Source organism: Pogoniulus pusillus, chromosome 17, assembly GCF_015220805.1.
Source record: "Pogoniulus pusillus isolate bPogPus1 chromosome 17, bPogPus1.pri, whole genome shotgun sequence".
Lineage (NCBI taxonomy): Eukaryota > Metazoa > Chordata > Aves > Piciformes > Lybiidae > Pogoniulus > Pogoniulus pusillus.
Window position 1 is genome coordinate 10261428 of NC_087280.1, and position 12467 is coordinate 10273894.

A 12467-nucleotide genomic window follows, 5' to 3' on the forward strand; every position below is an offset into this window, starting at 1 on the left:
ATCATGGCAGTGCCCTAAGCAGAGTGCATCCTGAGCCCCAAAATGCCCTCAGCACATGTCAGTCACATCCCCATTGTGTTGAGCCCATTACAGGTTTTACATTTTCCAGTGAGGGCAATGTACAGCCTCGCTGAGGCCAATCAATACACTCCAGGACCATTATCCTATAAAATGCCCACTTATTTAAAAAGGGGGTGGGGGGTACAGACCTTCAGATCTGATCCAGCTCTGTTAAAGTCAACAGCCAAACTTTCATTGATTTTCAGAGGCAAAGAGTTGGCTTGTGCTTTAATATATCCACAACCCAGGAATAATAGCAGCAAGCAGAAAAATACAGAAGTGGCATCTTCAGCCCATATCCTATGGTCTGCGTGATCATTGTGTCACTAAAAATAATCAGCTCTTTGGGAGAAAATAAGGGTGCATAAACAATTATGCATTGCATAATTCCTTAAAGCACTGGCAATGATTATAAGGGCAAGGCATAAAACCTGGTAGGTGTTTTATTTGCACGTTCTCACACTGGTTTCTGAACTACTTTTTTCTTCCCCCTTGCTAGCTCTCTGCTCATCCTCACTGTTGTGCTCATTAGTCTGGTTAAGCTGCACTGCAGGACTCAGCTTGTTATTTTAAGTAAAATAATTGAATTAATCTGGGCTCCCATAATTATTCGTTTGGGGGAGATAAACATATTTAATCTGAGTATGATAGTGTTTGTTCCTTAACCTGAGAGCCCTGGATTTTAAGCGGAGCCAACAGATGATTTTCAGGGAGATATTAGCACAGCACTTCTGTCTGTGGTGGTGCCTGTGTCATGCCCCTAATCCTCCACTGCTACTGTGCAGAAACAACAGGGAGTGCCGAACTTGTAAAGACCTCTAGGAATTAGGTAACTTCCTCCGGGGTATGAAGCTCTTCTGTCAAAGATTCCCAGCATCTGTGGGGCTAGCACTGATTCATGAGGATTGTATTAACTGATTTTCACTGTCATGTTGCCACTGGTGAAAAGGGAAATGATAAGACTTTCCCAACGAAGAAGTGCTGCCATTTTAATTTCAAACAAGACACTGGATGGGGTTCATTTAACCTCATGTTCACTGGGACAGTATGGCAGAAAAGGAAGCATTTTACTTTGTAACTATGGAGGTGATGGCTGGTAGCTCCTGGCAAGCTTGTCCTTGGGTGCTGGATCATGGGTACAGGTGCAGGGTGGGGTGAAGGGGTCCCTCCCAGATGCTTGCCCCAACCTTGTGCCTCTCATAGGTGGGGTGCTGGGCACCTTGGGAGATGCCTGCATGAAATGGTGACAGGGACAATCTCTAAACAGGAAAAAGAACCCAAACCGTTCTTTTCCTCTGAAAAAGCTTATAATGATTCTTCTTGCCCAGCCTATTCTGCAGAAGGGTTTTTCCTCCCACCTGGCTTGAAAGAAGCCTCATGGCTGAGGCTGCCACCCGACCTAGGGCAGCACAAGGGGTGCATGGGTGCATGACCATGCTAGGCTGCAGGGGGACTGACACTGCTCCCAGCCCTCAGCCATGCCAAGCTGGCCACACTGTGCACACGTGCCCCAGCCTGGGTTCACACTCGGCTCTCCACATATTTCTGGGTCTGCGTTTTAACTCCTGTAAGTGCAGCAGTGCTACAGCTTTGCAGGGCTCCACTACAAGTGAAACATTTTTATCTTAACAGCCAGTGACCCAGGAGGTTTATATATATGGGAGGACACTAACCTTTGGTCTAAATATTTCATCCTTGTTCTCAGCTCAGAGAGGGATTTTTATTTTCCTTTAAACATCTGTGAAATACTTCTTGGCCATTTTAGAGTCCTTCATATATGGGACTTGAAAAGCCACTTCACTCTCTGTCAGTAGTATTTCAGAGACTTTTATATAAGGAGTAACATCAGATGGCTATTTGCTTGTGTCTTTTTTAATCACATTAGCTCTTGAATGAAGCACATGGCCATCAGGGCCATCCTGCCTCAGAGGTGAGCACCTTACTTTCACAGCAAGATGGTCAGGCTCACGGCTGACTTTTCTGCCCCCAGAGACCTCTCCAAATTGCATTTCTCAACAGGAGGGGTGAAGAGCAATTTCTCTCCTGGCATTCCCACAAAGTTTTCCTGTAGAAGGTACAGTTAATAGCCACAACATCCCTGTACACAATCATCTCAAGCAGAAGAGGAGAAATCCAGGTCTCCCTCTGCCTTAACCACAGGGTTCCTCCGGAAAAGAGAGGCAGCACCTCTTCCTCCAGCTGTGCGAAAAGAGAAGCCAGACAGCACAGGTGAGGCTGAGGCTTACAAGAGAAAGTAGAGCAGTCTCAATGTCCTTCTTAGACCACAAGAGGTGCTGGACCTGCTGAGCCTGGTTGTGCTGTTGGAGTTTCTGACAGAGTGAAACTGTGGATGCTCAAATTTTAACTTGTAAAATGAAGTTTAAATACCTCAGAACTCAAAATACCAGGTGGTAATCCTGAGGATGGTATTCTTGAAACCAAGCACTTGAATTTCATTTGAACCTCTTTGTGGACAGCTTCCACAAAACGTTTTTTTTTTAATCATGCTGTTTGATTTGACAGAATTTCCATGTGATTGGAAAGTCTTCTTCTGTAGGAAAGGACAGAAGTTCATGCTAAAACTTAAGGAAATGTACAGATGCTCCTTTGAACTTAAGAACACAAGAATATGTCTTGAGAGTCCTCCTGGCTTGACCTGTGCCAGCAGGAACAGAAGGAGGGTCACCTCTTACTCTGTGCTCTATCTACTCATTTTGCTTGTTGTTTTCCTCCTCCCTAAAAATTGCATTGTGATCAATCAGCTAGAAAATTTCCAAGCTGTTAGTGTTTCCCAGACAGGGAAGCTGAGTGTACCCACCACCAAAGAGCAGGAGGACAGGGCACAACAGCAGCATGTCAGGGTCCTGGCTCAGTGGCCTTTTCCCTTGGCCACCACCATGTTCTTGCCAAGAGTAAGGAGCGCTCAGTCAGGCTGCAGCATCCCTCCCGTGCCACATCCCAGGGTGGCAGGGCTGGCAGGTGCCTGGGCTGCCGCCAGGTAGAGTACTAATTTCATGAGGGATTTATTGGAAACAAGACTTCAGATTGAATTATGGTGTCATTATGAACTGGTTTTGTGTGTGCTACAAGACTGGGCAACTTGCCACTGGGCACAATCCGCTGCACATCAAGCAATCACAGGAGAACCTGCCAGTGCTGCCAGCCCTCCTCCCTCCCTCAGTTAAACACTTCTGACTGCCAGTTACATGAACTGAACTGTTTCAGTTGCATTTGCAGTATTGTAAGAGTGACAGCCTGAAACCACCAAACACTCTCAACTTTGAGCAGCCTTATTCCTGCAATGACCATATGCTTGTGCACAGTTGTCTTTCTCAGCTGATCTGCTACAGAATTAATTGACACTCAGATTTTAGCTTTGCCATACCAGCTGTTAGCTGTAAAATAACAATCAGGGCTGCTCTTTAATCAGAAAATATACTAGGCACCTTAAGGGTCTCATTTTTTTGACAGCTATGAGTGATTGCTTGTGCTTACATGATTGAGGTATCGTTTTAGACAAAGTTGAAATACTGCTAAACATACTGTTTAAAAAAGCACAGTGACTTCCTTTTTCTTCATCTGGTCTTACAGTGTTTGGCAGTGAGACAGAAGTGGAGCCAAAAGAGGCAGGATGAGTTGGTTTTGGTGACGGTGCAAGGCAAACTACTGGGTTTTCAGCCGGGGAAACCCTGCTGTGGCCCACACTGCTCCTAGCTTCTGCCAACAGGCACCCCAAATCTGATGTTTCTGTGAATATCTGGGAAATCTCCTTGGACAGCTTCTCAGCTGGTATAATAGAGCATGAGTGATTTACCCCAGCTGGAAGGATGGCTTTGAATTCGGCAAATACATTTAACAGAGTGGCTGCTCTTAAAAGGCAATTGTATCGCAGGATAAACTAGGCTGCAAGGGCATGCATTGGATAGGCAAACAGTCCTTTGGCATCTCACGTGAGCAGCCACTTTCTAAATTTGGGCACCTAAGTCTTGACACATTTAAAAACATGTAATTTCTAATGGCTTGTGGGTTTGGCTATTTTTTGTTTGGGGATGGATTTTTTTTTCCCCTTTCTCTGATCTTTCATCCCGCTTAGAATTGTATTTTTTTTTTCCTTGAGCTCTAATAAAATGAGTTCAATAATTAATGCCACAATCCAATAACTGATTATAGAGGTTTTTTTCCAAATTGCATGTAGCACTGTTCACATACTAAATCTTTTTGATTAATGATTTTCAAAGAAGTCCTGTTCCATCCATAATGTAAAGAAGTAGAGAGATGTAAGCTACTGAAGTAAAATTCTGAATATCTTCCATGAGCAGCAGTTTATGTAAGCTTGATTCTCAATGTGTATGTAGGAAATACTAACATGGGAGACTTATTCTAGAGAAACTGCAGATAGAAGCCTCCTCTTCCATACTCCCCCTGAAATCTAGTTTATGTCCATAGGTGAATTGCTGCTGTGAAGCCACTGCAATTTGACTTTGTACAAAAAGGGTCATTGAACAGAAGGTCAGGCAGCTGGCCATTTCCATTTCAAAGATGCTATCAAAAGGGCAAGAGGCAGTTCATCCAGCAGCCCTTTAGCAAACAAGATTTTCTCCTTTCTCATTTATGATATTTTTTATGCTAAAATAGTTTATAGGCTACTGAGAGAAAGGCTTTGATTCATTTTCTTTGGAAGGAAAGTGGACTAAGTGCAGCTTGGAAAAGACTTTGGTTCAAGAAATCAGAGGAGCTTTTGAGTAATGAGGAGCCATTTGGTGTCCACTTATCAAGAGCCTGGCAGTAAGGCAATAAATCATTACGGGGACTCTCTGCTTCAGCTGAAGACAATTGGAAAAGGTAGCTCTTTTATTACAAATTATGGCTTATCGCCTCCTTAATGGCAGGCCTCAGCTTTGCGAATACTTGAACTTATTAATCAAGATAAAGCAAACAGGATCAGAAAAGTTTGGGGATGCTGCATGCCAACATGCCATCACGGAGGGAAGTCCACCGCAAGGTTTGCAGCGCTGCTTGACAGCCAGAGGCACAATCCATCCCGCCTGCCAGTTGCTGACAGCTCAAATGATACTGGTTCTTCTGGGATTAGAGAATTGCCTCTCACCAATGAGTCGCTGGAATTCAGCCATTACAGCAATGTTAAAATAGGCTGTGCCTGCTCCTGTGCACTTGCGCTTGCTGATGCCTTGCCCAGGGTGGTGACTCTAGTGAAAGTGCCTCTGCACAAGAAGGGTATTGGTAGCTTAGTTGGTGGTTTTAGGGAAAAGAAAAAATGGCTTAGAACAGTTTGGGTCCCATAATTCACTCTACATACCATTCTGCTTGTCATCTCCAAGTGCTTTTACACTGCAGCTTCATGGATTTTATTTCACATACACAAGGAGGAAGAAGGCTGTCTTAGCACTGTGCTTTGGAAGTGAACTGTCAGACTGTTTGTAGGCAGGGGGTGTGGGTCCCTGGCTCTACCATTCAGCCCTCAGAAGGAGCAAAACACAAAAACTGAAAATCCTGAAAAGCCAATGACACAACCTCTCTGCATGGGAATTTTAGGGTTCAGTATCTCATTATTTATCGATAGATAGAATGAAGGATGATGTATGGGGCAAATTCTGAAAGTGGGTCTCCACTGCAAACAGTCTCCTGACCTGTGCTTGGGCTTGTACATGCAAAACAACTGATAACAGCCTGAAAGCCTAGTGAATCTTTGGTCATCCTTCCAGCCCTTGTCATGCCAGAGATAACTGAGTGAGCTCACAGCTTTCTTGCCAGCACAAATATTTTCAGAAGCATGTCAAAGTAAGCTCAAAATATGTCACTGTAAAATGTTTATACAACATTGAGCTGAAAATCTGTCAATATATCTGTGCTGTACCAATACATCCTGATAATAAGAATGCTTCATCACAACAGGTCAATATTTATTGGAGTAAAGCAACCCCTTGCTAATGTGGAAATGAAGGTGTCCGTTACCTGAAATTGGAAGAGCTGTATATTCAATTACAAAAACTAACAAGTGAAGGCTTTAGCTACTCTACGATGACATTACACCATTGAGTTGATCGAACTGCATCAGTTTACATCAAATAAGTTTGGTCTTAAAAGCCTTACCAGAATATCTGGGAAGGACTTGAGTACCCTTTAGACAGTGCAATTATACAGGGTGGTGCAGCCAGAAAGGAAGTGGTAATGCAGTCCCCTTCACATGGCAGAGGAGGTGGCACCAAGTGAGCAGTATCCCTATGGGTGAGCCTCTGCCCTTCACTTGCCCCCACCATAGTTGTGCCCACCTGTACCCAGAGGCACAGGAAGATCAGCAGTTCTTTTTGGGGAGCCCTCCTTTAAGGAAACATGAAGCCTTGTGGTCAGGAGCAGCATGCAAGGGGAAGGTCTTGGTCCTTGAGGAACACCTCTCCCAGCTGCCATGAGAGCACAGCTGTCAGAATCTCCTGCTGCTGCCATGCCCATGCTGGCCACGTCCAGCAGCCAGATACATCCCTCTGTGGAAGGTGAGTGAGATCAGGGATGTGGTAATTCGAGGGCTGGAAAAGATTGCACAGAGAGAAATGAGTAAATATTTTCTATTATCCTTCCATGGCTTTATCCCTGTTAACAATATTGATTGTGGAAAGCGAAGGTGAAGTATACGATTTTAAATACAGCTGTTGCAAGTCATAATTCAAATAAAGACATTTCAAACATATCTGAAGTGCAGCAGCAGCAGTCGGCAGCAGTCAGCAGCAGTCAGCAGCACGGGGGTACTTGGAAATATGGCTACTAACAGTCTGCTGAAAAGCGTAAGGCAAATTGCCAGCTAAATACGAGCTAAAAAAGCCCCGTGGTCTACTGTGTTTTCCAGAGTAGGCAGTAAAAAGCTTGTTCTTGCTGCCCTTCGGAGAAGGAAAAGCGTTTCGCAACACCTGATTTCTCCCATGCCTCTGCCCCACAAGCTGCCGCTGCCTGCAGGGTCGCAGAGCTGGGGCACGGTGCCGGCGGCAGCCCTGCCTCCCCCGGAGCTCCCCTGCCCTGCTCCGCTAATGACGCTGCTCCGCTCCTGGGCAGCAGCAGCAGCTGATGCTGCTATTGTTTGTTTGACAATAATACAGATTTTAGACTTACTGGTCACGGAGACATTTTTCCTCCTCTCTTCCTAGAGCAGCATAAGCTACTTTGACACCCCAGGGACTGTCTTAGGCACCGGGTTTGACGCTGCAGAGATGAACCTGTGACCTCTAGCACTGCTGTGGGCGTGCAAGTAGATTCAGAGGGACCAAAGGTAACTCTGAGGCTCTACATTTTCCGCTGATTGGCTGTGCTTCAGCATCACAGCTACACCTTGTGCCTATAGACTTGGCTCAGTTTCTACTTGCCAGGAGGCACACGAAGAAAAATCTAGGGATCCGCTGCAGCTTCTGGTTCTGTTTCGCCCACTGACACAAAAAAACAGGGCTCTACTGGGCTTCTTTGCTGCAATTATAAACTGAACCATGAAAAAAAAACTCCACAGTAACTCAGCAGCTCTTGGTTTGCTTTGTTAGATGCTGGAAGCTGTCCTCAGGTGTTTTAGAGGGGTCTTCCCGCAGCCCTGACTTGTGACTCATAAGGGACATGTGTTTGGCATTTAGGCAAACCACTGGCTTTGCTAGATTAGAAGGTATTGCAAGCATTAGACTGTCACCTTTAAGGCATAATGTTTTCTTCTTAAAGTTCAACCATGGGTTGAAAGTCAGTGGGAATTTTGTGGATGGGACCATGCTTATGTAAAAATACTACTGAAGAGGCAATTACTTTGATGTTTTGTATTATTAAGGAGTAAAACAAAATGACCTTCCTTTCTACAAAGCAATAACACATCCGAGAACCATAGACTTATAACCAAGGATCTGTACCAAAAACCTGTAAAGGGAAAAACCAACAAGAGGTTGTAAGAGAAGGTCGATGAAGCTGTACAGGAGGGCAAATATTCTGATGGTTTCCTCTCAAATGCATTGATATTAGGTTCAGAAAGAATTCTCCAGGTATGCCTAGTGCTCACTTTTCCAAGGAACTGCTGCTTTTCTCTGCTTTTAATCCTGTGTAAGACCACTGGCTGAAGGTCCAAGCAGTTTGTGAAATTTCACCTAAAATTTTCAGGCATTTTCAGTGTGAACTCATTCAGGCTGCAGAGCTGAAACAATTGCTATTTCGTTATATAAAATGAGAACATTAAACTTGACAGCAATTCCAGGGCATAAAATTTCAGCAGAGCTGTGGAAGTTGTAGGGCAGTTATCTTCGACCTTTGGTCCATCATAAATGGGGAAAGAGATGTTTGTCTGAGGGGGAGAAAGTATGCTTCTGGAGGCTGTTGCTGCTTTCATTAAGGCAGCAGCTTCCTAGTCAGCTCTGTTCCTCCAGCACTGTCTTGTGAGACTTACACACCTAGCAAGGAGTTGTACTGAGTGGTATAAGAATGGAAGGGAAAATTTAAGGCAGCTATGTCAAAAGAGGTCTACACCAAGGGGCAGGCATGTTAGATACATAAGCTATACTGTGTAATCAGTGTGGTATGCCAAAAAGCAGTCAACAAACAGGCCTAATGAGTGATTTGTGCTGACTGAGCATCAGTATTGAGACAAAGGTCTGAGAAGTACTATCTCTGAGTCCTCCTTCAAAAAGATGTTTTGAAGAGCCCTGAGGAGATGGGCACAGAATGTGTTAAAGAAATACAAAGTACCAGAGACTTCTGATTTAGCTTAGGGTTGGGGTAGGTCCAAGTTTCAGAGTATAAATCTGCAATATCCTCTGCAACCCTCTTTTCCCCTATAGCTGAAGAAGCTACTCATAATGTAGCTGATCAAAACCTCATTGTACTCCATTCTCATTCTCTCCTTTTTGTTTGTCCGAGAGGCACTCATTTTCCTGTATGACTGCCAAGCATCTAAGCAGTTTTTCCCACTGGCTCTGTACTCAGGGGAGTGATGAAGCTGTGCTTTCATTCACTGCTTCAGAGCATCCCGATGGGAGGAATACATTTTTCTTGGGTGCTTCATGAACATCTCCTTGGTAAGCTCACTGAGATCTCCTGTGGCTGTCAGAGCAGTGAGACTCCTAACACTGATCTATGAGTATGCTGTGGTTTAAGGGTTTTTTTAAGCCACATAGTTTGAGCCAGGCAGCCAAAATGGAAAAAAGAAAATTAACTTGAACAGTTTCTCTGCCTTTGCAAGGAAAACTGAGGGTCACTCTCTAGTAATAAGGCCAAGGCAGAAGCTGTAGCCTGAAAAACTCAGCAGAGTTGAGTATGGCTAGCATTTGCTGAGCATTCACAGGTCCGAATAGGCAACACGACCTGCAGCCTGCAATCACGCAAGGTGGGGGCTGGCAGGGGTGATGCTACAAAGCAGCCAGTCATCTCAGTGGTCTTTGGAAACAACCTCACCCAGGGCCAAGCCTGCTGGTGTGTTCCCTGCCCACACAAAATCTTAGCCTTACAAATGACAGTCCATAAACCCAAGGTCCAGAGAGAAGTAGTGCCTGAGGAGACAGCTACTTCGCAGGCCCCAGAGAGGCCACGATGCACCTGTGCAACTGGGAGCCCCTAGGCCAGCCCTGCTGCTACCTTGGGTGCTGATAGCACCTTCCTGCCTCACCTCACCTCCCAGCCAGTCTCCTCCTGGCTTGCTGCTAGCAGGATGTGGTGATGATTCCCTCTCTTCATCTGCTAAGCCTTCAAAGCAAAGATAATCCCCTTTGCTTAAACAGTGTTTGAGCTGCCCGGTGCCCTGAGGGAATAAAGCAAAGGATGTGGAGCAGTGCAGGGCAGCAGGGGAAGGCTTTGTCACCTGAAGGAGGAAAGCAGGGAAACTACTGAAAACGGATTTAAGGCTGATTTTTGCCACCGGCTCTGCTTTGGAGGAGCCATACCCTAGTACCTTGTGTTCCTGCAAATTCTGTGAGCATTGAAACTGACGAATTTGAAACCTTCCCAATACCACAGTAAATATTTCACTTGGTGCTAATGACAGGTGTAATATCACAGTTAAAATAAATAATTGGCACTTTAAAAAGCACTATGTTATTGCAACTGCGTTCTTCTGGTTCAGGTATTTCTGTGGAATAGTCATATTTCCTTCTGACACCTTTACAAGTTGGGTTCAAAATGTATCATTACAAAATATGGTCAGATGCATTAAAATTATAATTAAAAAATTGCTTTTCACCCTGACATGAAAAATTTAAAGCTAATACCAAGGAACAAAGTACTTTAACCTACTGGATAAAAGGGAAGCAATGCATTATTTTAAAAATGAATTCTTTTCCAAGAGTTTATTTTATAATGGTTTAACGACATTTGTGGACCCTGAGACAGAAATATTAGTCCTCAGAGTTAATTAGCTCTTAGAGGGAATTTTACACACCCACAATATAAGTTATAATTGCTTGCATCTGAGTTCACTGTGATGACATCAGAGGGAAAGGAGCACACCCCATAACCTGTGCAAAGACCCCCAACTGGCTTAGTAGTAGTACTGAAGGTGATGAGGACCCTCACCACTCTGCTGCCCCCCAAGGCCACCATGTCCCTTCAGATGCCACAAGCTCAGACAGTTCCTGCTCCTCATGCAGAATCCTCTCTGCTCTCATGGTTTTGAGGTAACCTCCTCCACAGCAGTACAGTCAGAACCATATAAAATGTGCTAAGTCAGGTGGGGTTTTTTTCCACAATCATTAACTGGAAAAAAAAATGAAAGAAAAAAAGGGTTTTGCTCTAAAAAGGTTGCACAAAAAGGTTAATTGTGAAGGGACTCCGTGTGGGAAATAAGAGTTTGAGGAGTAGTTCTCCTAGAGGTTGTAGAAAATGGGAGAGAATCAAGACTGGCTCCAAACCAGTAACCAGCAGATCCATGTGAGCTGAATGGTCTTAAAGGGGAGAGACAGTCACAACCCAGGGAGTGCAGGGAGCCAGAAGAGGGTGCTACAATGTCTAATTATCCCAAGAATTTATTTCAATAACTAAATGTTTTTCTGTTGGAGCTGCAAAGCCCTCCATCTGTCACTCACACAACCCAACTGCTCCCAGCAGGGCCCTGGTCTAAATACAGTTACCTCAGGAGTCAGTGGGAGCCCAGTGGTGTGACACGCGGTACTGGGCTGATGCAGTTTGGGTTGGAGTCTGTGGTCCAAAGAGAAGGAAATGCAGGACAAAGTTACCATGCTGTGACCTTAGGCTATGTGGAGAACACCTCCCCAGGCATCGTCATTTCTCTGGTCACCACCACCTGCTTTATGTGAGGTTTATCCTTTACTGCACTGATGGTTTCAGTATTTGGAGGCAAGATTTAAGGGGAGACAGGGGACTGTTGCTTAGTTGCTTTATTTTTACTTGTCATGCAGCATTATCTCCAGGTAATTATCCCTCATTCAAGCAGTGCATTTGCAGGAATGCTGTGGTGTACTGGCTGTAGTCCAGGTAGAGATGGCTGCTTTGCATCTCATGATCCATTTTAACTCATCTAATTTAAACCTTCACCTGATCATGAGTGCCACAAAATGCACTCATAATAATTATATTGTTCATTACATCAGAAAGTGGCAAACAGAGGAGAGTGGTACAAGCCCCTTGGCAGATGGGGAATTATCTTTCCCAGGCACCAACTAGGACAGTTCAAGAAAGGGCAAGCAGCCCCAGTCCAAATGATGGCATGACACAAAAACCGATTCAGGTGCATATATAAATAGTTTCTGTAGGTGCAGGCTTCATGTTTCTCCTCTGTGGGACACTGCAGAAAAAAACTCCAGTCCATTGAGCACCATGCACTAGGCAACTTTAGTTTGGAGGAAAAAAGGCTTAGAGGAGACTTTATTATCTGTAACTACCTGAAAGAAGGTTGTAGAGAGGTAGAGGTCAGTGTCTTCTCCCAAGTAACAGGCAATAGGACAAGAGGAAGTGACCTCAAGATGTGCTGGGGAAGGTTTATGTTGATATTAGGAAAAATATCTTCCCCAAAAGGATTGTCAAGCCCTGGAGCAGGCTGCCCAGGGAAGTGATAGAGTCACCATCCCTGGATGCATTTAAAAGATGTGCAAATGTGATGCTGAGGAACATGATTTAGTGGTGACCTGGCAGTTCTGAGTTAATGATTGGACTTGATCTTGAAGGCCTCTTCCAACAAAAATAGTTCTATTATTCTACAGCCAGTTAGCAGGAATTCTGGAAACTGAAATAAGCATTGAATTAGCCCAGTTGCCTCTGCTGTGACTGTAAGCTGACAGTAGAGCAACCAGCATTTTAAAAAGCACAAGGAGAAGATATGGTTTCCTGACCTCATGAGCTTTGCCAGATAAAACAAGTCAGGCACGAGAGATACCCTAATATTGTTTACATGCCAGAAGCCTCTATCTGATAATTACAGAGATGCCCAGAAG

At 44.5% G+C, this 12467-nt stretch overlaps 1 long non-coding RNA gene across 1 annotated transcript; it reads right to left on the reverse strand.

Moving 5' to 3' along the window:
• Positions 1-3802: 3802 nt before the first annotated feature.
• On the reverse strand, positions 3803-7652 carry LOC135182702 (uncharacterized). Its single transcript, XR_010305275.1, has 2 exons — positions 7180-7652; positions 3803-6602 (listed from the first exon to the last, which is right to left on the reverse strand). It is a non-coding gene; the product is annotated as an uncharacterized LOC135182702 (long non-coding RNA).
• Between the last annotated feature and the right edge of the window lie 4815 nt (positions 7653-12467).